The sequence below is a fragment of the Odocoileus virginianus genome, chromosome 22 (assembly GCF_023699985.2).
Source record: "Odocoileus virginianus isolate 20LAN1187 ecotype Illinois chromosome 22, Ovbor_1.2, whole genome shotgun sequence".
Taxonomy (NCBI): domain Eukaryota; kingdom Metazoa; phylum Chordata; class Mammalia; order Artiodactyla; family Cervidae; genus Odocoileus; species Odocoileus virginianus.
Genome location: NC_069695.1, coordinates 38409112 through 38436053, shown reverse-complemented (window position 1 = coordinate 38436053; position 26942 = coordinate 38409112). Strand labels below are relative to the sequence as shown.

General features: G+C 36.6%; 2 long non-coding RNA genes across 2 annotated transcripts in view; one reads left to right on the top strand and one right to left on the bottom strand.

Annotated features, from left to right (window-relative positions):
* Positions 1 to 11864, bottom strand: part of LOC110138679 (uncharacterized) — a 125666-nt gene extending 113802 nt beyond the window's left edge. Inside the window, exon 1 of the long non-coding RNA XR_002314265.2 lies at positions 11593 to 11864. This is a non-coding gene — a long non-coding RNA (uncharacterized lncRNA). The remainder of the gene's footprint in view (positions 1 to 11592) is intronic.
* LOC110138678 (uncharacterized) overlaps positions 11464 to 26942 on the top strand; it is a 44902-nt gene continuing 29423 nt past the window's right edge. Inside the window, exon 1 of the long non-coding RNA XR_002314263.2 lies at positions 11464 to 11802. This is a non-coding gene — a long non-coding RNA (uncharacterized lncRNA). The remainder of the gene's footprint in view (positions 11803 to 26942) is intronic.

The window sequence follows — 26942 nt, the reverse complement described above, 5'->3', positions numbered from 1 at the left end:
CCTCTCATACAAATTTCCATATTATTAATTTGTGTTAGTGTGTAACATTTGTTACAACTAATTAACAAATGTTGATATATTATAATCATCTAATGTCCATAGGTCTACTTTCACTTATTGTACAATTCTGAGTTTTGATCAATATTTAATGTCATATATATGGCAGTGTATATGCATTATATCAATATGTGTGACCATTATAACATCATATCCATCATTGTGGTATCATACAGAATAATTTCACTGCCATCAAAATCCCTTGAACTCTCTCTACTTATTCTTCCTTCTCATAACTCTGTGGCCACTGATATTTTTACTGTCTCTGTAGATTTGCTTTTTCCTTTAGCATCATATATCTGCAATCATACATGTAGCTTTTCAGCTGGCTTATTTAACTTAACTATTTGCATTTAAGTTTCCTCAATGTCATTTTGTATCCTGATAACTCATTTCCTTTTATCACTGAATAATATTCAATAGTATAGATGTACTGTAGCTGTTTTTAGTAGATGTGTAGTTGTATCTAACCTTAGTAGATGTGTACTTATATCTCATTTATCTAACCTGTAGTTCACTAATAACATATGATGTTGAACATTTTTATTTCATATGCTTATTTGTCAAAACAACATTCTTTGTCTTGCTTATTGCTGTAAATTTCTTGTTTTTCATGTAAATTATTTTGGTTCATTTAATTGATTTTTTATATTTTTGGCATTTTTTTATCTATGCTTCTTTACCTCTTAGCTTCTGAAATTGGCCCTTTACCTTATTTAGTTCATATTTCATTTGTTTAATGATGAAGTGTATTTAAATTTCCAATAGTTTTATAGTGAAGCTTTAGCTGACTTCTAAACAAATTTGATGGAGAGTTGTCAGAGGAGTAAGAATGGATGTATTAGGTAGAGGCAATTAAAGAATATCATAAGTATTATGGTATGTTGAGTATCTGTATTTACCCAGTAGAGAGAATCAGAAAATTGTAGTAAAGTGAAGCACAAAGTGAAACACAGGTCTTAGCTAAATATCCAACAACACCTTAAACTGAGATCAGAGGAAAGAAACATATAGGATAGCTCATACAAAGAAATTCATAGAGGATATTTTATGTGTCATAAAATAATTAATTTATGTTCACTACAAATAAGTTCTGAATTCATTGGCATATGGCTTTTCAAATCTATAGTGAATATTACCTCATCCTTGAAATTTGCTTTTAACATGAAGCTAGAACAAGGTATCTTAGACAAAACAGAAAAGGCTAGAGGCAACATAATGACTGTCTTTCAAAAATAAAAAAAGAAAGAAACATTGAAAAGGAAGAAGAATCAAGTTTTATTTTTTCTATGTGAACTGGAAACAAAGTCACAAAGCGGTTATAGAACTAGATTTTTTAAATTAATTTTTATTGGAGTATAGTTGCATTATAATGTGTTACTTTCTACTGTACAACAAAGTGAGTTGGCTCTCTGTATACATATATTCCCCTCTTTTTTGGATTCCCTTCCCATTTAGGTTGCCACAGAGCACTGAGTAGAGTTTCTCGAACTGTGCAGTGGGTTCTCGTTAGTTATCTATTTCATATACAGTGTATACATGTCCGTCTCAATCTCCCCATTCATCCCACATCCCCATTCTCCCCTTGGTGTCCATATGTTTGTTCTCTAAGACTATGTCAACTTCTGTTTTGCATATGGGATCATGTATACCATTTTTCTAGATTCCACATATATTCATTAATACATGACTTTTGTTTTCCTCTTTCTGACTTAATTCACTATATGACAGTCTCTAGGTCCATTTATGTTTCTACAAATGATCCTACTTAGTCCCATTTATATGGCTGAGTAATATTCCACTGTAAATATGTACCATATCTTCTTTATCCATTCCTCTGTTGATGGACACTTCGGTTGCTTCTATGCCCTGATTATTGTAAATAGTACCACAATAAACATTGGGGTGCATGTGTTTTTATGAACTATGGTTTTCTCTGGGTATATGCCCAGTTGTGGGGTTAGTTGGCCATATGGTAGTTCTATTTTTAGGTTTTTAAGGAACCTCCACACTATTCTCCAAAGTGGCTGTATCAATTTACATCCCTACCAACAGTGCAAGAGGACTCCCTTTTCTCCACACCCTTTCCAGCATTTAATGTTAGTAGATTTTCTAATTATGGCCTTTCTGAAGAGTGTGAGGTGATAGCTCATTGTATTTTTGGCTTGAATTTCTCTAGTAATTAGTGATGCTAAGCATCTTTTCATGTACTTGGCCATCTGTGTGTCTTCTTTGGAGAAATTTCTCTTTAGGTCTTCTGCCCATAATTTTTTGTAACAATTTCATTTTCTAACAAAATAAAAAAGTAATTCCTTATGAAAAAATACAGCCCTCTCACTAACCCTGCCAAACAAAGATTAATGAACACTGCCAAGTCCTATGACAGTCCATCCTAAATCTGAGTGTCTGTGCCCACACGTGCATATATTTCTGTATGTGTATGTATATTTGTGAAAGTATGAAAAAGAATGCTTATGAATGTGTGTATATGCAATCACCCACAAAAATATTTTGATGGCATTTTCTATAATGCATATCCCAGTTTCCTAATACTTAAAAACACTGTGTTTTTCAAGATACTTGCTTAGAAAATATGTGGAATAGAACAAGATTTTATCTTACAAAACTTGAGAATTTTTCCCATCAAATCCATCTTCCCTCTTTTTTCTTTAAGACACCTTTCTCATAAATCCATATCCCTAATCTTTCAAAATTCTCATAAAGAATTTAAATATAAAATGTTGGCTTTATATTACTATATAAGGCAGTGTTTTTGCTCCTCTGGGCATATTTGTGCAAATCTCTTCTCTCTAATTGAGGAACAAAAGTCATTCCTACACTAAAAAGTTCCAACCATCCATGATTAGATAGAGAATGTAATTATAAATTGAAAAGAACCTTATCATGACATGTCAAAAATCCCAATATTAAGCAGATTTAAGCAGAAACTTTGACTAATAATTAAACCAAAACTGAAAAGGCAGACTTTGTGAACTTAAGCAAGCAACATCTTAAATGTTGTGTTGGTCTCTCTAATCCCCTTGTCCCAATCACATCTTAACACAAGTGGGAAGGAGTGGTACTGATGAAAAATGGCTCATTTTCCTCCTTAAATATCATCACCTCTGAGTCACAAAACCTCCAAAGGACGCAACTTTTTTTTTTTTTTTATTTTAGGATGCAACTTTCTAAGGCAAATGGGGACATTGAGAGGAAATGAATGCATCTTTATTTTAGGAAGTCTTGGTGGGATATTTTTCTGCCCAGGCCCCAATCTCCATATACAAATTATTAAGAGATGAATGAGCTTCAGAAAATGAAAATTAAATTTGGAAAGTCAAAGGAAATCAGAGTCAAGCAGAAGGGTCCTCAGAGAAAGAGAACAAAGGCAAGAAAGACAAAGAGAAAAGAAGGGCAAAGTGGAGAAAAGACAGAGAAATAGGAGAAAAACATGGAAAGCCCCAGAAGGGCATGAGCAAGAATAGAAATGCCATTCTGCATGGCTTTCTCATCCTGGGAGACCCCAGAGAAAGCAGAAAGTGTAAGGGGACTCTCCCTACTAAGGAAGCTATTTTGTGATACGATATGTGTTTGAGTTTCAATATCCAAATGAAATTATAGCACATGATTGTGTTTTCTAATACAGTGACCACAGGCTTGAGACAGCCACTTCTTGAAAGCCAGAATCACTTCTAAAACTTGAAGATGATATACCCCAAATATGCATTGTCTGAGTCTTTTTACATCACCCAACCTCTCATTTCTTATTCTGAACTTCCCACCTAGACTGTGTATGCCTAATATACAGGAAATATATTAAGATATCCTTTCTTTATGTTCCCTCTTTGCATAGTTTAGGAAGTTTCTCTCTGTTATTTAAGTTCAAAGTTGATAAAATTCAGATCAGCTTAGAATAGTCAAAAAATGCCATGAAAGAAGAAGTATGGTGAGGTTGGTTTCAAATGATTAATAATATATGAATGAATATAGAAAGAAAAAGCTGGTTTAACTAATGGTAGGATATGTCCATTAATTAGCTGGTAAAACAAATATAGCATAAAAATATAAGTGTACAAAAGACCAATGGATAAATTAAATCAATGGCAGAACCACAAATTAATCCAAATAAAAGCTCTAATATATTCAGTTTTTCTGGGAATGCTGAAGATAAGCAGGCCAACTTGTTGCAATTCCACTGGAGTCTATGCTGTCAAAAGCTCACAGCACTGAAAGGGGTTAACCGTGATAAGGTTTCCTGTATATCTATAATCAGAGAAAGAAAGTAAAGGTCAGAGCTGAGGCTGGTATAAATATGTGTATGGAAGTAAAGGTTTTATCTGTGGAGAAGGAGGGGATGGCTAGAAATGAGATAGGAAAGAGAGATTCTTCCTTGTCTAAGCCTTTTGTGGGATACACTAGAAAACATTGCTGCTTCTAACACTTTTCTTTTGATCACTCTCTATTCAAAGGCACCAGATTTCTATATACATCTGTCTATATCTATATGCATATCTTTATCTATCTGTTTATCCATCCATACACCCAAGTCAGGTCAGTCAATATTTTACCAAGGACTTCTGTGATTATCAGTTCATCTGCTACATGCTTTGGAATTGATTTTCTTTGCAAGGGACTGGTTGATATTCCTTTAAATACACTGAGATCTACCACTTGATCTTCTGATTCTTATCAGTCATGTTAGCAAATCCTATGATTTTACCATCACAATATCTCGTGTAGCAAGAGAGCCAGCAAAGGTGAAACAGGAAGGATGACAGTAGTCATCTTGAGGTCCCTAAGCTGATGTGCATTTCATAAGGCCAGGATATGCCTCTTAAGGGGAAGATTCAAGTCATATCAAGCACCCAGCTATCCAGGGCTGAATCACAGCAACAGTAAAACACTAAAGATAAAGCTGTTAATGCTCTCCTAATAGTTTTCTATGATGTACCAGAAGAGTATTTGATACTAAAAGTTTCCACATTTGTATTTCCAGTTTTGACCTTGTGTTACAGGATTTAAGGGCTTCCTTGGTGGCTCAGATGGTAAAGAATCTGCCTGCAACAAAGGACACTCGAGATTGATCCCTGGGTTGGGAAGATGCCCTGGAGATGGCAACTGCAACCCATTCCAGTATCCATGCCTGGAGATTTCCATGGATGGAGGAGCCTGCCAAGCTACAGTCCATGGGGTTGCAAAGAGTCAGACATGACTGAGAGACTAACATTTTCGCTACAAGATTTATTAAAGATCTTTTTAATGGTGAGAAACAAAACAAAAACACTTGAATAGGCAACATTCTTTGTTACTTACAGATCTAAATGAGAGAAGGCTGCCATGCAGGACCACCCAGAGGGTTGTATCTTGGGATAGGGTAACCACAAGCTAGAACTGTAAAAGCGGGTGTACTTATGGTAAATATGGTGGGGTTAGTTAGTTTCACTGGATTCCTCAAGTCTGGATATTTTGAGTAATTTTGCGGGTCCAAGAATGAGGGGACTGTCTCAGGATATTACATGTCTGGGGACCTCTTGAATTTGGGTATGTGTATATTGTAGCAAGATGTATTAGAACTTGATAAGAGAAGAAGACAAAGGGCAGGATAGAACTGAGAATTATTGGCCATGACTTCAAAACTGGATAAAGACAGCACTTAGGAAACATACTATTGATCTCTCCCTTAAATACACAGCTCAAATATTTAACTGCCTTCTAGAAAATTCCTCATGTGTGTCCACTAGGCATCTCTACCTCAAAATGTCCAAAACTAAACTTTTTATCTTCCTAACCCATACTTGCTGTTTCCAAATCTTCCCCCACCCCTTCTCTGTTGCTATAAAGTTGCCTTTTACCTTGGGAAGTGTCAAGTCTTACACCCATTTCTACTATCTGATCTCAGACTTTCTCACCTTATGTCATGCAGTGAGAAGACATGGCAGGCAGCTTGACCTTCTCTAAAATGATGTAGACAAAAGTGTTGAAGCAACAGAAAACAGAACTCAGACAGGTAGACCAGCAGTGACTTTTGATTTACAGTGAGCACAATCATAAGTTTTTATAGCATGTCACCAGCTTAGTCTTAGTCAATGGTGTTAATCTTGGGTGACAAGTCATGAATGATAAGCAGCTGTAACTGAAGTTTCCCCCATGACACATTTGACAGGGCCAGAAATCTTGACCTGAGATAAAATACCAGCTGCTTGTTCACTGGCTACTTTCAAACCAAACCTTGTAGCAAAAAGCATGGGAAAAAAATGTAAAAAGTTCCTCAATCCATCTCATTACCACATAATAAAAATTATCTAGCAGTCATCTTGAAAGGGACAAAAAGTGTGAATTAGTTTCTTATTCAGTCTTTTCAAAGGGCTACTTTCTAGTCCATACTATTGTGAACTCTAGTCTACAATAGCTCTCCACTGACCTTGATACTTGACATTAAATGTATGGACAATAAACTTAAACATTGTGGTAATAACATTTTTGGATGGCTACCCTGGTCACTTGGACCGTAAAGAATCTGCCAGTAGGAGACCTGGGTTCTTATCCCTGGGTCAGGAAGATCCTCTGGAGAAGGAAATAGCTAACCCACTCCAGTATTCTTGGCTGGAGAATTTCATGTACGGAGGAGCCTGGCTGGCTACAGTCCATGGAGTCACAAAGTGTCAGACATGACTGAGAGACTAACATTTTAACTTTCACATTTTCTTTTCCACTGTTGTTGTTTAGGCATGCTTTACTCTTTATGACCCCATGGACTGTAGCCTGCCAGGCTCCTCTGTCCATGGGATTTCCCAGGCAAGAATACTGGAATGGGTTGCAATTTCCTTCTCCAGGGGGTCTTCCTGACCAGGGATCACACATGCATCTCTTGCATTGGCAGGTGGATTCTTTATCACTGAGCCATCAGGGAAGCCTGTGTTCTCTTCTTGTTGTGTGTGTGCCTCTTCTACAGGATTATAAGACTGAAGAACTAAAAAGAACTTTAGATTTATCTGGTCTAAAAAGCTCATTTAAACATGAGGGAACTGGAGCTCAGTAACAGAGAAATTTTTCCAAGGACCACATTGCTATTAAACAAAAAATTTGGAATTTCAACTTATGTCTTCCAACTATGTGTCAAGGTTCTTTCCATTCATCACTCCATCAGCCTTTTTTTTAGGAGGATATTGAATTGATTCATGATGACTCAATCAATTAAATGAAATTGTGTTCTTTGTATCATCTTTGGCTACACTTATAAATAAATGTGCAGGCACTTCCCTGGCGGTCCAATGGTTAAGAATCTGCCTTCCAAAGCTGGGGAGTTCAGTTTGATTCCTTATTGGGGAGCTAATATCCCATATGCCTCCAGGCAACAAAGACTACAAGAAAAAGCCCTCATGCTGCAAAGAAAAGATCCCACAGACGGCAAGGAAGATCCTACATGCTGCAACTAAGACCCCACACAGCCAAAAGTAAATAAATACATAGATATTTATTCAGGAAATACAACCTTGTGTTAACCCGAAAAACTAATACCAAATTTAAGGAAATTCAAAATGGTCAACTAGAATAGAGACTATTCCACAAAACTCTAGTAAACATAAAATAAATACTTTAGAAAACTTACCTAAGGCAAGGAGGTTAGAAGCTGTGTGGAGTTACAAAAGCAGCTATGCAGACTGACATCTAGAAAGTATCCTCTGAGAAAAGAAGAGGGACTCTAGAAAAGGCTTCTTTATTATCCAAACCGTCGATAAAAATGAAGTTTCAGGTCAGCTCTGTAGCTGGTCTCAAGTCTTAAGTTTCTTCAAAGGTACCAGTGTGTCCATATAAGACCTGGATCCAAACCCAGTTAGGAGCACTTTTTAATCCCCAAACCTCTCTGTCTATTTAAAAGAATTTTCATTCATTTCTGTTGTGGGGGGATGAGCTGCTGATGCCTGCTCTGGGCCTGGCTGGTCCCTACGTGGCCATCCTGCCGACACACTTCCTTGACCAAAGGCTGAGGGGAAGTGCAGCAGATAGCCACAAATACAGAAGGACAAGTCTATAAAAAGGACAGAGACCAATTATTCTCATTAGTCAACAAGGACAGAATAAGAGCTAATGGGGCTTCTGTTTCAACAGAGGGAGAATTTAGGTTAATTATTAGGAAAAACTTTGTAACTATTAGAACAGTTAGGACTCTGGAAACAAGATACCCAGGGAGGAAGCAAAATTACCTTCACTTAAAGGTACTCAAGATAAGATTAGCCCACTATTTATCAAGGAAGATTAAAAGATTATTAAATCAGGACCACTAAGAAGTACCAAAAAAAAAAGAAAGAAAGAAAAAAATTGTGGCCTGAGAATATTACCTGGCACTTCAACTTGTGTCATTAGCATCCTAGGCAGGAAGGATAGAGCAGTAAATAACACCAACAAAAACCTCTTCTCTCACAAAGCTTACAATACACCAACGGGGTGAGGGAAGAGAAATGAATAAGCAAAATAAATGCCATTTTAAATAGTTCTAAGTACTCAATAGAAAACTAAAACTAAGTGCTCAATAGAAAGGAGGACATGAGGTGCCTGGGTAAAAGGAATGGCAATTTTAGGTAGGATTGATAGAGAAAGACTCAATGAGAAGATGACATTTTATCGAAAATCTGAAGAAACAAAACCACCACCATGGGAATCCTGGAGTGTTCCAGGTGGAAGGAATAGCAAATAAGCCCTGAATGGAAACCGAATCAATATCTTAAAGAAAAAAACAAAGATCTCTTCCTATTTAGATTAGAGTGACTGCGGAGGAAGATGAGTACAAGATAAGTGAAAAGGGGTAACTGAATGAAGATGGAGCAGGTTACATAGGCTTCGCATTTCCGGCAGGACTTTAGCTTTCAAACTGAGTGTAGTGGGAAACAGAGAAGGGAGATGATCTCACTTTCAGTTGAACAGGGTTTAGCTCTGGCTGTTGGTTTGGGAAAGACTAAATAGGAAAAAGAATAGAGAAATTAATTAATAATCTAAGTAGCTTTTATTAGAAAGAGTATGATGACATAAATTTAGAAGCAAGTGGAGATGGTTAGATGAAGTCAACTTCTAGATTAGTCTCAAAGGTATACACAACAGGCTTTGATGAAGAGTCAAGATAATACAGGAGGTATGAAAGGAGGGAACAGAGAACAACATCATTACAGAGTAGTTCCAAAAGATACTATTAAAAACCAGTGCAAAACGGTATACTTAAACAGCCAATAGAAGAATTCAATGGAAAGCTAAAAATTAAAAGGAGACATTGGAAAATGCACAATGATAGCTGAAAATTTTAATAATCATACTTGGTAAGTAATAAGGACTTCCCTCGTAGCTGTCAGTAAAGAATTTGCCTGCAATGAAGGAATCTGCCTGCCATGCAGGAGATTTTATTTCCATCTCTGGGTTAAGAAGATCCCAAGGAGATGGCAACCCACTCCAGTATTCTTTCCTGGCAAATCCCATGGACAGAGGAGACTGGCAGGCTACAGTCCATGGGGTTGCAAGAGTTGGACATGACTTAGCGACCAAAGCACCACCACAGTAAGTAACAGAAATGGATAAAATATTAATGAAGGTGCATAGGATGTGAACAACACTTTAAATCATCCTAATCTAATCAATATTGATCAAATATAAAACCAAACAAGAAAAGAACATACCATATTTTCAAGGTCATACAAAATATTCAACAAGACAGAGCCATATGTTGAGAAATAAAACAAGGGCCCAAAATTATCAATATTATAGGACATGTTCTTTGAACACAGCAGAATTAATTTAGAAATCAACCAAAAGAATGTACATAGACAGCTACATATATTTGGGAATTAGACATTTCCAAATAACCTATGAGCAAAAAAAAAAAAAAAAAAGAATAAAAGGAAAGCAAAAGAGGATAAATAAAAAGGAAATTGAAAAAAAAATCCAAAATGAACAGTAATGAAAATACAGCATATCAAAAATTTTATAATGCAACTAACACAGGGCTTGGGACACTAAAAAAGATTTAAAATCAATTATTTAAATTTCCAACTTAAATTAAGGTATTATATGAAAACCAACTTAATTTTAAAGTATTAGAAAATAATAAGGCCTAAAATAATAAACCCTAAAATGCAGACAAAAATATTTCTAAAAATTAGCAAAAATAAAAGATATTTCTTTGTAAGTGTCAATAAAATCAATAAATTCCTAGCAAGACAGATTAGGAGATACCAAAAGGAAAATAACAATATTTAAGTGACATTTTGCTAAACACTTGATAGTTTGGGTGAGAAAAGAACCTATTGAAAAACAACCTACAAAAACTAGCATGAAAGAAAACAGAATTTTTGAATAGTCTCTTATTTTTCAAAGAAAATTAATTTTGTTAAAAATTTATACACACACACATACACAGACATGCAGAGCAGTATGTGATGAAGCAGAGTAACCTCAATGATCATATATTACTTGTGAAGTGTAAAATTGCTCAACTATTTTATTAAAAGTTATGGAAATCTTTTATAAGGTGAAATATATACCTATCTGTCATCCAGTCTTCCTGCTCCTGGATATTTTGCCAAGATAAATAAAAACATACGACCTTAAAAAAGATCTCAAGAAGAATATTCATAGCAACTTTGTTGATATTTCCCAAACAATCTAAGCAACCCAAATGTCTATCAAGAGAATTGATAAACTGTGTCATATTCATACAAAGAATACTCAGTTATTTAAAAAGTTAGCTATTGACAGATGCAAAATACGGATGAAGATCAGACTAGTAGGTGATGCAAGGGATTGACTTTGAAAGGATATGTGGGAACTTTCTGTGTTGATAAAATGTAATTTATCTCGACTGGAGTGTTGTTTACAAAGATGTATCTAGTCATCAAAAATTGTACATTCAGGATTTTCACTTTTCAATGAATATCAATTTTACCTTGAAAATGCAAGTTTAAAAATAAGTGAGTGATGCGTAAGGAGGTGGGGGAAACCTTTTCTTTTTCCAAACTGCTGTCATTTTGCAATATGATCACCCTCTTCACATTTAGAGTCTGGCCTTGAATCTAGGATTTGGGCTAAAAGTTCCCACTTTACTTTTCCTGGGGGACTTGTAAAAATAACCGCTTAGAGTCAAGTCTGCAAAGTTTGTGAGCTCCACCCTAACCTCCTAATGAGTAATAGGGGCTTCTCTATTCAGCTCTCCTTCTCTCTCTCTCTCCCCCATGACCAGGGACAAAGGACTGTCCTTCCTCTGGCTCATTGCAACCCAGCCCCAGCCTGGGATCCATAAGTTATCAATCTTGTGACTCTAAATCCTATTTATGGGTGTGTTAAAACTGCACCATCAATCAAATGGACCCATGGGTTCCGCTTCCCGGAAGTGTGAGCTCGAATGCTCAGGGGACTACCGGTCAACCGGTATGGGTGGCCGGTGCTCCCTCAGTATGGCCCATCATAGTCTGCAAGTTCTTAGTTCAGTACGCCAGCTCCAGCTGCCCGGTACAGTTGGTGAGGAGGACATAGTATTGTGGGCGCAGTTTGTACCTCATATGATGCCTCGGCACTGAGAATCTTTCTCCTCCAGACCGCTCCGTCTCTCCGGGAAGAAACTACTGCTAGCTGGCGGTCAGTGACGTTGTTCTATTCCGCTGCTCATTGCTGCTTCGGAGTGATGCTGTGAAGCCCCACCCTGAACTGTCGGTGTTGTAAAAGGGCAGGCTTCACTGTAGAGACGTCCCAGTCGGGGAAGCCAAGGTGAGCTAACAGACCATCGGGCTATGGGCTCTAACTCTGTCCCCCAGGCTGGATCTGGGGCGGACCGTGAATCCTAGGTTGGTGCTACAGACGGGAGGCCGGCAGCGTGGCCCACTGTGACGGGTCAGGGCTGGATGCTGAGCTTGGGGAGCCGGCCAAATCCATGAGGAAGCGGCTCTACCAGGGCTAGTGGGCAACCCAGGAGGCAAACACTGCGAGGCAAGCACATCATATGTTGCTGAGAGCGAAAGTGGCATCCCTCGCACATAGTACCAGCTCTTCCCAAATGTCTGGAGGAGGTCGGAAAACTATGAGATGCTTGTAAAACCCCTTCCTCATGGCTCCAGCGTTTCAGGGCACAGTGGCATAGTATCCACCAGGCAGGTGGGCAGGTGCTGCGTTTTCAGGGCTTGGGACCTTTCTGAAATACATCAGTTAAGGTTGCACTGATGGAGGTGGACCCTGAGCCCTCGGAGGTCGACTGGGACTTTCTAGAACAAGAGGCAGCAGCACAAGAGTCAGGGAAAAGGCAGGCTCCGCCCCAGGTGTCCCCTGGGAATGGTGAGTGGGAGAAGTTACATAAAATAAGGACAGTATATTGATACTCATTGGAGCTGGGTGATGGTTACAAACCAGTCCATCATATTTTTTCATTTCCTTTATATTTGTTTGAAATCTCCCATAATAAAACATTTAGCTTTTATAAGACTTGAGCATTTGAAGTATAAGCAATTGGAATAAGTCTGACATTGGGAAGACTAAAATGAAGCAGGCCATGTAAGCAGTTGAGGTCGAAGCAAGTTTGGATGTGTTAAATTTCAAATGTTTATTCAATATCCATTTGCAGATGTGCAGTTCATGGCAGTTATTGATGAATGCAGTATTTGAGACATACAGCTGAAAGTTACTAGTTTAAATACTGTACTTAAAGACATGAGGCTGGTTTAAATTATCTGGGGAATTAGTATAGGTAGAGAATAGTGGAGGTCCAAAAGTAAAACTCTAAAATTTAGAGCTAATGAGACAAAGAGAAAACAGAAGTTTGAAAGTTTCTGAAAGACAGAAACAGTAGTCAGAAAGCGGGAAGCAAACCAGGTGAGTATGGGATCCTATAAGACATAAAGAACTTGCATAGATTCCAGAGAAATAGCAGTTAAAGAACTCTAGATCAACTATTAGAAGCAGGGCATATAAAATTCTTTTTTGTTTACTGTGGAAATACTTTAGCAAAAAATTTGCCTGTCTGTGCATTTCTTAGGCTATTATTAATTCAATAGAGACTGATGGAGCGATGTAATATAAGTTTACATAGGATAAAAATAAATGCTCCATACACAAAAATTTATGTTCTAATAAGAGAAACTAGGTTAACATAAATGGAAGGATATTCTACACAGAAAATTAAATATGAGTGCACATCACAAAATGAGGAATGCCAGAAGGTACTATATAAGTACAAAATAAATGGTTCAGAAAGTCAGAAATCAGAATTTCAGAGAGATTAGAGTTCACCATGCATGCGAGTTGCCAGAAAAACTTGGTAGAGCAAGTTTAGATTGAACTGGGCTATATAAAAAAGGAGTAGGTGTAAAGAGAAGAAAACAATGAGAAAGAGCCTTCAGGATAGAGAAGTGGTGAGCAAATAAAGCCCATGTGATGTACAAAAGATATTTTGGAGATGAGTACGTCAGTAATAGAACATGTGAATAGAACAGAGAAAGAAGATGAGATTGGAAAAGCAAGAGCATGGCCCAGATCGCTGAGAATTTTGAATGGGCAGATAAGTATTTTCATTTTCTCCAAGAAGTATTCTCAGAGTTTTTAGACCTTGAAAGCATCAGTCATGGCTGACCCACAAGAGGGTAGGGAGACACGATTCTAGAACCATCCACCTGGCAGTGTGAAGAAAGGCTGCCAGAGGCTAAAATCCCTGCCTATTGATTTTTTATATCAATATAGGAGAGATCCCATTTTAGAACTTCATGAACCAGGTGAAAGAGGACCGCATTTCCATTACCCTGTTTTCCTAAAATAAAGGAAACAACTATTAGAATTTTTTATACCACTTTCTCCCTCCTCCTTTCACTATAAGAAACTGAAGCACCCTCAAGTATAAATAGAGTTGCTCCATGGGAGTTTTTGTGTTATTCCTGAGCTAAGTCTTGATAGAAAAGACCTAGAAATTGAGTGCAGTGAAAAGTGCTGAATTTTGTACCATACATCCAAGAAACAGCAGTCTTGCCTCTTTCTTCCTTCTTTACCAACATCAATATTCCTCTTCAGACTAACTTCCAAATTTACATTTTATTATTGAAATCATCTTGACCATAGTCAATCCAGAATATGCCTTGTGATTTCCTTCTTTCCAGTTGGATACTTATTATCATGTGAGAAAGGACCCCCTCTACCCTGTATGTTTCACTTTCCCAAGGCTTTGTCCAGGCCTGGATACAAAGCAGCTGCTCAAAACATCTTTGTTAAATGGACAGAATTAAACTTGAGTCCAGAAAGTTCCACACAGGAGGAGGTCTTAACAAATAAAGAAGCTGAGCAGCAGCTGTTGGAAGTTACAGCGTTAGCATCGATCTGAAGGTTGTTTGGAAGCTTCTTTCATTTTCTTGCTAATGGCATTAGGGGCTCTGCAGCAGATAACTGGCTCTGACATGGAGACCTTAATCCAGGCAGTCTGCAGAAGCCCTGACCTTCAAGGAGTGAAGACATTGATCAGCACAGAGAGGGTGGAGGGTCAGAGATTGAGAGTCATCGAGCCATACAGAACTGCAAAAAAAAAAAAGCAAAGTTGCTCATCCTACACCTTGGAAAGGGCCCAAGTTCAGTTCAGTCAAAGAAGAGGCATATCTGCCGGAGTTCCTTAGAAAAATGTAGACCACTATTTTGCTCTCACACTAGATAATCTCTTGAAATTTATCTAGAGGCCTAGGGTATGTTAAAATATCAGGCCACATCCACCAAGAGGAAGGTGGACTGGATTTTCTGAGATGACATCAAATCCTTCCATTCTTATCCAGTTCCTATTTCTATAGATATCAGATGAAGCTAAATAATTGAAATTTAGCTCTTTTAGGAGAAATTAGCTATGTTTCCCATTTTGAGTTCTTTACATAGGCCATATTCTCTGAATCTATTGGTCTGGTTTTCATCCTACCTATATTTCTGAATAACATCAGCTCAGAGCAGAGAGCAAGAAAATCTATACTCATGTAATTTGATTTGACACTTCCTCCACTACCATGTTTAGATTTCTTTGTCATCGTCTCCAATCCTTAAAAGGCTTGAAATGTTTCCCTTTTGAGTAACTAACAGACTAGACTGAAAAAATAGAGAAATTAATCCATGCGGGTGCCATTAATATATACAATTGCTGAGAAATGAAGACAGTGAAAGAAGTAGGACTCTAACATTATTGAGTGACTCTTATAGTCAAGAATTGAGTGCTTTACATGTTTGCACTTATTTAATATGGTTCAAGAAGAGATACACCAAACTTCACTTTTTTCCACCAAGCAGTATTTCAGTGAATAAAGTTTGCTAAAATAGTCACAAAGGTCCATTTGTATTCTTACATGGCTTTTTCTCTCTGTCTCTCTCAGCCCTCCTCTTTTTCATACACACACACACACACACACACACACACACACACATATACTAACAATCTACATTAGCTCAGATTATTAAGTTTACTAAGTGGATTCCTACTGAGGGGAAAAAAGAGGCAGTTTCAGTTATGAATTCAAAACACTATCTCATAAAAAGTACATGTGTGGAGAAGGTCTATTTTATATGTGCATCTGTGTATGTACATATATTAATTTTATAAGAAATATATAAAAATGCTCATTTTGCAAAGTGTTTAAACCACACTTGGTATACTGTGAAAACAAATATGTAAAAACCTCACTTTCATTTATAACCACCTTACTACAACTCTACTCCCACCCATGGGGGCAGACAAGGCCAGTGATATATGCACCATATGCTTATGTGCAGAGCTTAGACAGGCCTTTTCAAGAGGTTGATCCAAGTACACTAGTGGATAGGAAGAAAGAGCAGACAAAGATGGAAATTCAAGGATTCTGAGAATTCTAAGCTTGAAATTGACCTCCCGGATTCCTATTTTGCTATTGTTGCTAAGTTAATAGAATTTATTTTATTTAACTTTTGTTATCTTGGTTTATAGAGTAGGAAATGGCAACCCACTCCAGTATTCTTGCCTAGAAAATTCCATGGACAGAGAAGCCTGGCAGACTACAGTCCATGAGGTCACAAAGAGTCAGGCATGACTGATTGACTGAGCACAGCTTGGTTTATAATTTTTGAATATTTTTACAAATGATATATGTATCTCCATGTGTGCTTTTATTTAAGACTCTGTTCTGGAAGAAACATTCCATGCTGGGATGGGGAATAACTTCTAAGGAGAATGCAGATGCCTCACTAAGTTGAAAAGACAGATGGAAGTTCAGGAAGTCTAAGGTGGCCAGAAGTTGCAGAGCAGAATTCCAAAAAGAGGAAATTATGAGAAAAATAATTTCAGAAACCTGCGTGTTTCTTCGTGAGTCATTGCTAAATAATAAAACATGCTTACATGGTGAGCAACAAGTCACATAAGCTGACTAGATCCCAGAAGTCACACATACCAGAAAGACCCATTTAACTGTACATTTTAATGGGTAGATTTAATAGTATATTAATTATATTTTAATAAAACTGCAAAAGCTATTTCTATTCATTTTATATATTCAAAATTTAACAATTTAAATTATAAGTTACCATTTGCAATATCGTTAAATGCCAATAACAACTTAAGTGTAAAATTGACAACATATGTCTAAGACCTGTCACTGAAAACAGTAAATATTGCTGAGAGAAATAAATAAATAGGAAGATATACCAAGTCTATGAATGGGGAAGACACTATTATTAAGATGTCAATTCTCTCCAAAAGCACTAATAGATTTAATCTATTCAAATTGTAGTCCCAACCAGCTAATGTATTGAAATTTATTATTATTTTAAAATTTACAGGGAAATACAAACATTCTGGAAAGTAAATAATATTGAAAAAATTGGGAAAGTATATTTACTTTACAAGTTTTATATAAAAGCTAGAGTAATCAAAAGACTGTGTTTTGAGATAAGAATGGACATAAAATTAAAGGAGCAGAGTATATAATCAAAAGATAGACATGCATTTACATGGACAATGATTTTATACAAAGATAATCACCAAGGCCACAGGCTAGTAACATGATAGTTACATGAACAACAGATTCTTAGTTGTATCTCAAGGGCTTTATAAACAGAAGCAATATTAGAATAAAAGTCCACAGAAGGCAGGTTGGAAAAAATGGCCTGACCATAATCCTTGTACAATCTACTAAAATAAAATTATCAATATTTTCCATAGGATTAAAACAAAACCCAGAGTCTCATAACATAATATTTTAAATATCAGAATACAATACAAAAACTACTTGGCATATGTGGAACCTAGAATATCACAACTTGCATGGGAAAACACAATCAACACATGCTACCACAAAGATGACACAGATTTTGGAATTATCTGAAAAAGACTTTCAAATGACTACAATAAATATGTTCTGGCAAACAAACATTAATGTTATTGAAGCTAATTTAAAGATATATGTGCTATGCTTAGCTGCACAGTTGTGTCTGACTCTTTGAGACCCCATGGATTGCAGCCCACCAGGCTCCTCTGTCTGTGGGGATTCTCCAGGCAAGAATACAGGAGTGGGTTACCATGCCTTACTCCAGGGGATCTTCTCAACCCAAGGACTGAATCCAGGTCTCCCATATTGCAGATGTCAAAGAAAAATTGAAGATTTATGAAGAACAAAATGCACAGTTAAGACCTAAAAAGCACAAAATGAAATAAGCAAATAAAAATACATAAAACATATAGATAGACAGCATAGAAGAATAAAAGCAATAGGGGAAAGAGTCAAGAAAGTTTATTTATCAATAGATATTATCCAGATGGATAATATACAGAAAAAAATGTTAAAAATGTACAGAGATCTGTAATTTTTTATGGTCTAACTGTGAAACTGAAGTCCCAGAAAGGAGAAGAAATGAAGTGATGTTGTAAAATATATTTGCTGTAATTATGGTTAAAATTTCAAAATTGTTGAAAGATTAAAACTATAGATTTATGTAATTTAGTTAACTCCAGACAGGCAACTGGAGTTTCCCTCATCATTCAGACAATAAAGAATCTGCCTGTCCTGGGATGGAAAGATCCCCTGGAGAAGGGAGTGGCAACCCACTCTAGTATTCATGCGAGGAGAATTCTATGGACAGAGGAGTCTGGCGGGCTGCAGTTCATGGGGTTGCAAAGAGTCAGACAGAGCTGAGCAACTAACATGACAAGAGGCAGGCAACTATAGTACAATCTGTATAAAGAAATCTATATATTGCTAGATTTAGTAAGATATCTATATTCCATTTGAATTGGTAAAATACTGACTGTTAAATTGAGTGTATATATATATATATACACACACACACACACACATATATATATGTTTACATCTAGAGCACTCACTAAAAATCTTTGCCCAAAGATATAATGAAAAGCACAGTATATAAAGCATAGTGGAATATTTAATAATGCTCAAATATTCCAAAGGAAGTAGAATCATGGAAATAGAAGAACAGAATGCAAAGGGAGCAAAGAAAATAATTAGTAAAATGGTAAACCTAAATCTAAACATTTCAATAATTGTATTAAATACAAATAGTTTGAACAAGCCAATTTTGTAAGACACAAATTGTCAGAATGGATTAAAACACACATGCATGACACACACATGCACATGCACTATCTAACCATATGCTGTGCCAGGATAATTTCAAAAATATCATTTAAAATATAATGATGTAGATGTATTAAAAGTAAAATGATGGTAAAAGAAATGTGTATTCCATGCCCACACTGCATACTCTGACACACTCACAATGCTGGTGCAACTATACGATATCAGGCAGAGTCTACATCAGAGCAAAAGAAATTATCAGACACAAAAATGGCATTACCCAATCAGGAAAAGGTCAATTTCCAAAATACATAACTATCCCAAATGTACATCATGCACATATCACATATCACTTTATGTATTTTGAGAGGTTCAAAATACATAAAGCAACAGAACAAAATAAAAACAAAATCAACAGAACTGAAAGGAAAATTCTAATTGGAGATTTTATCATCCCTCTCCCAGCAATAGACAGAGCTAATAGACAACAAAATTACCAAGGATATAAAATAACTGAATAATACCTTCAAATCAACAGGGTCTAACTGATATGTATAGATCATTCCACCAAACAATAATAGAAAGAATATGGAACATCCATCATGATAGATTATATTCTGGATCATAAAATGAACTTTAACAATTTGAAGCAAGTTGAAATGATACAAAGTATATTTTTTCCAATGATAATGGGATGAAATTAGAAGTCACTGAAAGAAAGATAGCATGAAAGTCTTCAAAGAGTTAGAAATTAAAAAAAAATTATAAATAATCCATGGATCAAGGGAAACTAGAAAATCTTTTGACTAAAATTAAAGTACAATTTATCAAAATCAGTGTGATGAAGCTAAAGCAAGACTAAGTAAATTCTATTTTCAAGTACTTTTATTAGAAAAGAAGTAATAGCTAAAAGCAAAAATAGACAAATGGGACCAATTAAACTTAAAAGATTTTACACAATGAAGGAAACTATAAGCGAGGTGAAAAGACAACCCTCAGAATGGGAGAAAATGATAGCAAATGAAACAACTGACAAAATAAGACAAGCAAGCAAGCTCCAAAATATACAAGCAGCTCATATGGCTAAATACCAAAAAAAAAAAAAAAAAAAAGAATAACCCAATCAAAAAGTGGTCAAAAGACCTAAACAGACATTTCTCCAAAGAGGACATACAGCTGACTACTAAATACATGAAGATACTCAACATCACTCATTATTAGAGAATCAAATCAAAACCACAATGAGGTATCATCTCACACCAGTTAGAACAAACATCATCAAAAAGTCTACAAACAATAAATGCTGGAGAGGGTATAGAGAAAAGGGAACCTTCTTACAGTGTTGGTGGGAATACAAACTGGTACAGCCACTATGGAGGACAATGTGGAGATTCCTTAAAAAACTGGGAATAGAACTGCCATATGACCCAGCAATCCCACTGCTGGGCATACACACCGAGGAAACCAGGATTGAAAGAGATACATATACCACAGTGTTCATTGCAGTACTGTTTACAATCGCTAAGACATAGAAACAACTTAGATATCCATCAGCAGATGAATGGATAAGGAAGTTGTATGTATACACCATGGAATATTGTGTATGTATTCAACTATGAAAAGGAATGCATTTGAGTCAGCTCTAATGAGGTGGATGAACCTGGAACCTATTATACAGAGTGAAGTCAGTCAGAAAGAGAAACACCAATACAGTGTATTAATGCATATATATGGAATTTAGAAAGATGGTATTGACAATCCTACATACAGCAAAGGAGACATAGACTACCTAAAGGACAGACTTTGGACTCAGCGGGAGAAGGCAAGGGTTGGATGATTTGAGAGAATATCGCTGAAACATGTATATTACCATATGTAAAAAAGATGGCCAGTACAAGTTCAATGCACGAAGCAGCGCACTCAAAGCCAATGCTGTGGGACAACACAGAGGAGAAAGGGAGTGGGAAGGGGGTTCAGGATGCGGGGGACACACACATACCTGTGTCCATGTTTATGTATGGCAAAAACCATCACCACATTGTAAAGCGATTATCCTCCAATTAAAGTCATTGAAAAAAAAAGTCTCAAATCAACAGCTTAAGGTTCCATCTATAAACCCAAAACTAGCAGAAAGAAAGAAATAATAAGCAGTAGAACTGAAAACAACTACATGGAAAACAGAAAAACAATACAGAAAATCAATGAAGCCAAAAGCTGATTCTACGTAGTGATGAATAAAATCACCAATCCTCTAGCAGGATAGAAGAAACAAATTACAACACTAGGAAAGAAAAGGCAAAATCACTAGACATGTCCTGTAAAGAGAGAATATCTAAACAATCTGTATATCCATATAATGATGCACTATACAGCAATACAACACATCTATTTGTGCTTAGAAGTCATTGAAAGGCACACCAGAAAACAGTTAATTTTGTTCAGTCAATTTAAGATAGAAATTGTCACAAAAAATTTTGTCATTTTCCACAGTCATCAAAGGTAATGTTTATTTTCTCAAATTCTCACCCACTGAATTACCATCATGCTTTACAATGCCATCTATGACATGGTTATATACCTACTAATTTTAATTTTTGTATTAAAGTAAATTCAATCATTTTACATATTTATTTTTTATTTTAATTTCTTTTTGATGAACATTTCATTTACATAATTTCCCTGTTTTTTTCTCCTAATTTTCCTACTTTTTCTTTTCTTAATATATTTTGAATACTATTTTACAGAGATTACAAATATTTGTTTTCATTTCTCACTTCCCTTTTAAATTTCTTAATTTTGTTTTTGCTTATTTAAAGATAGCTGATGCATCAAATTCTTCAATATTTTTTGACATCCGGATTTCTATCATGCTTAAGATAGATTTTTCTCTTCAATGTTATAGAAATAATTCACTACTGCTTGATTAAACAATTCTAAATGTTACTGTAATTTTTTAACATTTTGGCTTATTTATAAGCCAGATATAGATGATGCAAGTATGAGGCATAATTTTACTTTTACAAATGAGTATCCAAATATCTCAAAATAATTTGTCTATTAGTTTAGTCCTTATTTAAAATATCAGCTATACAACTAGATACATTTACACAATACTGTGGCTAGACTTCTTTATTTAGGTTTTGTCTTCCATTCATCTTATATCAATATCAATTTTTTTAAGTTACAGCTTTTTTAGTATATGTTATTATTTGGAAGAATACTTTACCCCTCATTTTATACCTTTTTGAAAATATGTTGGATGTTCTTGAACATCATACATACTTGAGAGTTTGTCAAATTCAATAACAATGTTAATAAACATTAAAAATTAATAGTCCCCTTGGGAGAATCAAATATATAAATTAATTTAGGAAAATGGATATTCATATTAACACCATATTTATCATCTCATCTGCTGCGGCTGCTCAGTTATGTCTGACTCTTTGCAACTATATGGACCATAGCCCGTCAGGCTCTGTCCATGGGATTTTCCAAGCAAGAATACTGGAGTGGGTTGCCATTGCCTCCTTCAGAGGCTCTTCACAATCCAGGGATCAAACCTGCATCTCCTGCATTGGCGGGTGGATTCTTTACCACTGAGCCACCTGGGAAGCTCCATCTCCTCAACACGGAGCACAAAACAACTACTTGGCTTTTTAAAAGTCTATCAGTAAAAATTTGTGTTTGTCATGTGTGTTTTATCATTTTTAAATAGAATTAGCCCTTTGTGTTTTCACTAGTAGATGGCATGTTTTCACAGTTGGAGTTTTAAATACATTTCCTCCCTTAGAGAGAATATGTGCCTGGATATATTGAAGGGCTGTAGACTGTATTATAGCTTGCCCCCACCCCAGCCCAAATAGGAGGGAGCTCTGACATCCCATCTCTTGCCCCTTGTGGTCCTGGAAGCTTTGCTGACCAGTGCTGATGCTTTCAGAGCATGTAGTCAGTTGAGTGGAGCTCTCTCTATGTTGATAGCTTTTTTTTTTCTCTTACTTGCCCAGATTGCTAACAACTTTCCACATTCATACATCTTCTTAGACACTTTCCGGTTTTTCTTTTTTCGTAAGTCTATTATCAGAAATGCCTTCTATCTCTCCATTACAAAAGCGATCATTATGGCAATTGCCTTTCTCTTCATGTCCCCTCACACTGTTATAAAGATGTAATGATGACATTATCTGGTTCTTTCTAATGTTGTTAATAACTCATAGCTATCATAATAGTCATTAATTACTACTAATTTCATAGTATTTCACACCTAGCTAAGACACCTAGGTCTATGACTGAAGATTTAATTGGGGACTAGGAAAAGAGTAGATCAGAGTGGGATTCAAAACCTGGAGAAATTTTCATGCTGATAGAGTTTGCCTGGCTCCTGCCTTCAGAGAAAGCAACTCAAATCGGTTTTTCAAAAACCAACACATTTTATGAGGCTTCCCTTGTGGCTCAGTGGTAGAGAATCTACCTGCCAATGCAGAAGACATGGATGTGATACCTGGGTTGGGAAGATTCCCCTGGAAAAGGAAATGGGAACCCACTCTAGTATTCTTGCCTGGAAAATCCCATGGACAGAGGAGCCTGGCAGGCTACAGTCCATGGGGCTGTAAAAGACTCGGGCATGACAGCAACTAAACGAGAACAACAAAATCACATTTTATAATGACATTCTCTTCCTCAAGATCCTTCAGAAGCTCCTGGCATCTAACCCCCACAAGCAGAACTAACTCTGTCTTCAGTCTCACTTCCCACATTTGTCTATCCAATGCCTCTATCCCATACAGGCAGGCTCCTCATTTTCACTGTAAAAAGCCATGTTTATTACTATAACCGCACCATCAATCATGCTGTCCCCAAACTCTACCTTCTGAATCTCTCCAGGACCACCACAGGTTTTGCTTCCTCTGTACAATCATTGCTATTATTCAAAACTGTATCATTTGTTAGGTCACATGCAGAACTCTCCATTGAATCTGATGCTTTTACAGGGGTCAAATATTGTTATCTTTTCAAGTGCACATTTATTGTCACTTCTTAGCAGTTTACTCTCCCCAAAAGTAGGGATCATGCATCAGTTTTGCAGTGTGCATGAGAAGCATGGTAAACTATTAAAGTCATATAAAACAACATATATACATGGTGAATGAAGAGAATATTTGAAACATATCATGGACAGCATTTTCTACTAAAAAATAGTAAATTACACATATTGAACATTTACTAAATGGTTGATGATACCAAGTGATTTTTAAAGTAATTTTTCCAATCAATTTTACTTTCAACAAAAAACCATTAAACATTTACCATATGCCAGATAAATCTAAATATAAACCAGATATAATCCCTACCCTTATGGAGCTCATATTAATCTCCTATTAATAGTTACCACTTTTAATAAGCATAGTAAAAGTGTAACAAAGCAACAGCAAGTCTAGTTTATTGAATGCTGTCTAAATTTTTCATGTATATGTCACCAAAACTCTAATAACTGACTATTAATGTGATGCCATCCAGCCATCTCATCTTCTTTTAGACATGGAACTGTGTCTACCTCTCCTCCAAGGAAAAGGCCTAAGTGAAATAAAAATCACTGATACCTTTAGACCCAGTTAAACAGTTATTTGTATTTATTAATTTAATTTTTTTTTTTTTTTTTGGTTTGGAGTATAGCTGATTAACAATGTTGTGATAGCTTCAGATGACCAGCTAAGGGACTCAGTAATACATGTACATGTATCCATTTTCCCCCAAACTCTCCTCTCATCTAGGCTGCCACATAACATTGAGCAGAGTTCCATGTGCTATACAGTTGATCCTTGTTGGTTATCCATTTTAGATACCAGTTAAGTCACTCAGTTGTGTCTGACTCTTTGCGACCCCATGAGATGCAGCACGCTAGGCCTCCCTGTCCATCACCAACTCCCAGAGCCTACCCAGACTCATGTCCATCGAGTCGGTGATGCCATCCAGCCATCTCATCCTCTGTCATCCCCTTCTCCTCCTGCCCAAAATCCCTTTCAGCTTCAGGGTCTTTTCCAATGAGTCAACTCTTCGCATGAGGTGGCCAAAGTATTGGAGTTTCAGCTTCAGCATCAGTCCTTCCAATGAACATCCAGGACTGATCTCCTTTAGGATGGACTGGTTGTATCTCCTTGCAGTCCATGGTAGGTGGGGTAGAGGTTGGAAAATAGTAACTTGGGAACAAAAGAGAGTTGTAATGAGCAAATAAAGCAAATGGGATTATGCCATTGAAGAGAAACGGAAAGGTTCAGTCTAGTTTCCACAAGACACATGCACTGTTGTCTAAAGATTGAGAGTGATGAAAGCAGAATTGGGGATATTCAGGGAGATAAATGTGTGGGAGAGATTTATTGATGAAACATGTGTTGAACTAAATGTGGAAGTTAAAATAGCAGAAAATGAGATCCAGGACAGCAAATGGAGGGAAGAGAAAGCATGTGTTGGGGAGGAGGAACATGTGGGGAACAGAAAAGTGAAAGCAGAGCTATGATAAGAGTCATACCTTGGAGGGTGAGTTAGAACCTGAGTGATTGAAAAAAAAATCACTTCCTCTGGGCACTGGGAACATACTCCTGGGTCTCAACATCAGGAGTGAGGTATAGATTTCCTTAATTATCCCTGGGGGACTCTACAAATATTTTTTCCTTTATCTTATTCTGTCAAATCAAACTGCTAAATATCGGCATCACTTACACAATGGACATGAGTTTGAGTAAACTCCGGGAGTTGGTGATGGACAGGGAGGCCTGGCGCAAAGAGTTGGACACAACTGAGTGACTGAACTGAACTGAACCCCACTTCCAACCTCACCCCAGCAGCAGGAATGTTACAAATACAATATAGGAGCTGGGTGCAGTCCATTCTTTTAGACTTGGAACTGTGTCTACCTCTCCTCCAAAGAAAAGGCCTAAGTGAAATAAAAATCACCGATACCTTTAGACCCAGTTAAACAGTCAGTTATTTGTATTTATTAATTTCTTTTTTTTCTTTTTTTGGTTGGAGTATAGCTGATTAACAATGCTGTGATAGCTTCAGATGATCAGCTAAGGGACTCAGCAATACATGTACATGTATCCATTTTCCCCCAAACTCTCCTCTCATCTAGGCTGCCACATAACATTGAGCACAGTTCCATGTGCTATACAGTTGATCCTTGTTGGTTATCCATTTTAGATATCAGTTCAGTTCAGTCGCTCAGTTGTGTCTGACTCTTTGTGACCCCATGGACTGCAGCACACCAGGCTTCCCTGTCCATCACCACTCCTGGAGCTTGCTCAAACTCATGTCCATCAAGTCAGTGATGCCATCCAACCATTTCATCCTCTGCCATTTCATCCTCATCCCCTTCTCCTCCTGCCTTAAGTCTTTCCCAGCATCAGGGTCTTTCCCAATGAATCAGTTCTTCATATCAGGTGGCCAAAGTATTTTATAACTTAGTTATTATCTAAAGAATTTTTAGCTCTTTTTGCTCAATGGAATAGATACCCTAGTGAAAGAAGTGAAGTTTGAGGTGCTGGAACACAGAGGAAAATGCACCTATGGTCAATTAATCTATGACAAAGGAAGGAAGACTACACAACATTGGAAAGAAGTCTTCAACAAATGGTGCTGGGAAAACTGGACAACCACATATAAAGAAAATGAAATTAGATCATTCTTTAACATTGTGCACAAAACTAAGATCAAAATGGATTAAAGACCTAAATATGAGATCCAACACTATGAAACTCCTAGATGAAAACATAGACAGTACACTCTCTGACATAAATAGCAACAACGTCTTTTTCAATCCACTTCTCAGAATAATGGAAATAAAAACAAAAATAAGCACATGGGACTTACTCAAAAGCTTTTACACAGAAAAGGGAACCATAAACAAGACACAAAGACAACCCACATATTGGGAGAAAATATTTGCAAACGATGCAATGGACAAGGAATTAGTCATCAAAATTTACAGACACCTCATGACTCTTAAGAGCATCAAGACAAACAACCCAATCAGCAAATGGGTAGAAGACCTTAAACAAACATTTCTCCAAAGAAGACATAGATGAATAAGAGGCACATGAAAAAATGTTCAACATCTCTAATTATTAAAGAAATGCAAATCAGAACTACAGTGAAATATCACCTCACACTAGCCTTAATCACTATCATGAAAAAATCCACAAAAAATAAAGGCTGGAGAGGATGTGGGGAGAAGAAAACCCTCCTATACTGTTGGCGGGAAAGTAAATTGGTACAGCCACTATGGAGAAGAGTACAGAGGTTCCTTAAAATAACTAAAAACAGAGCTACCATATGACCCTGCAATCC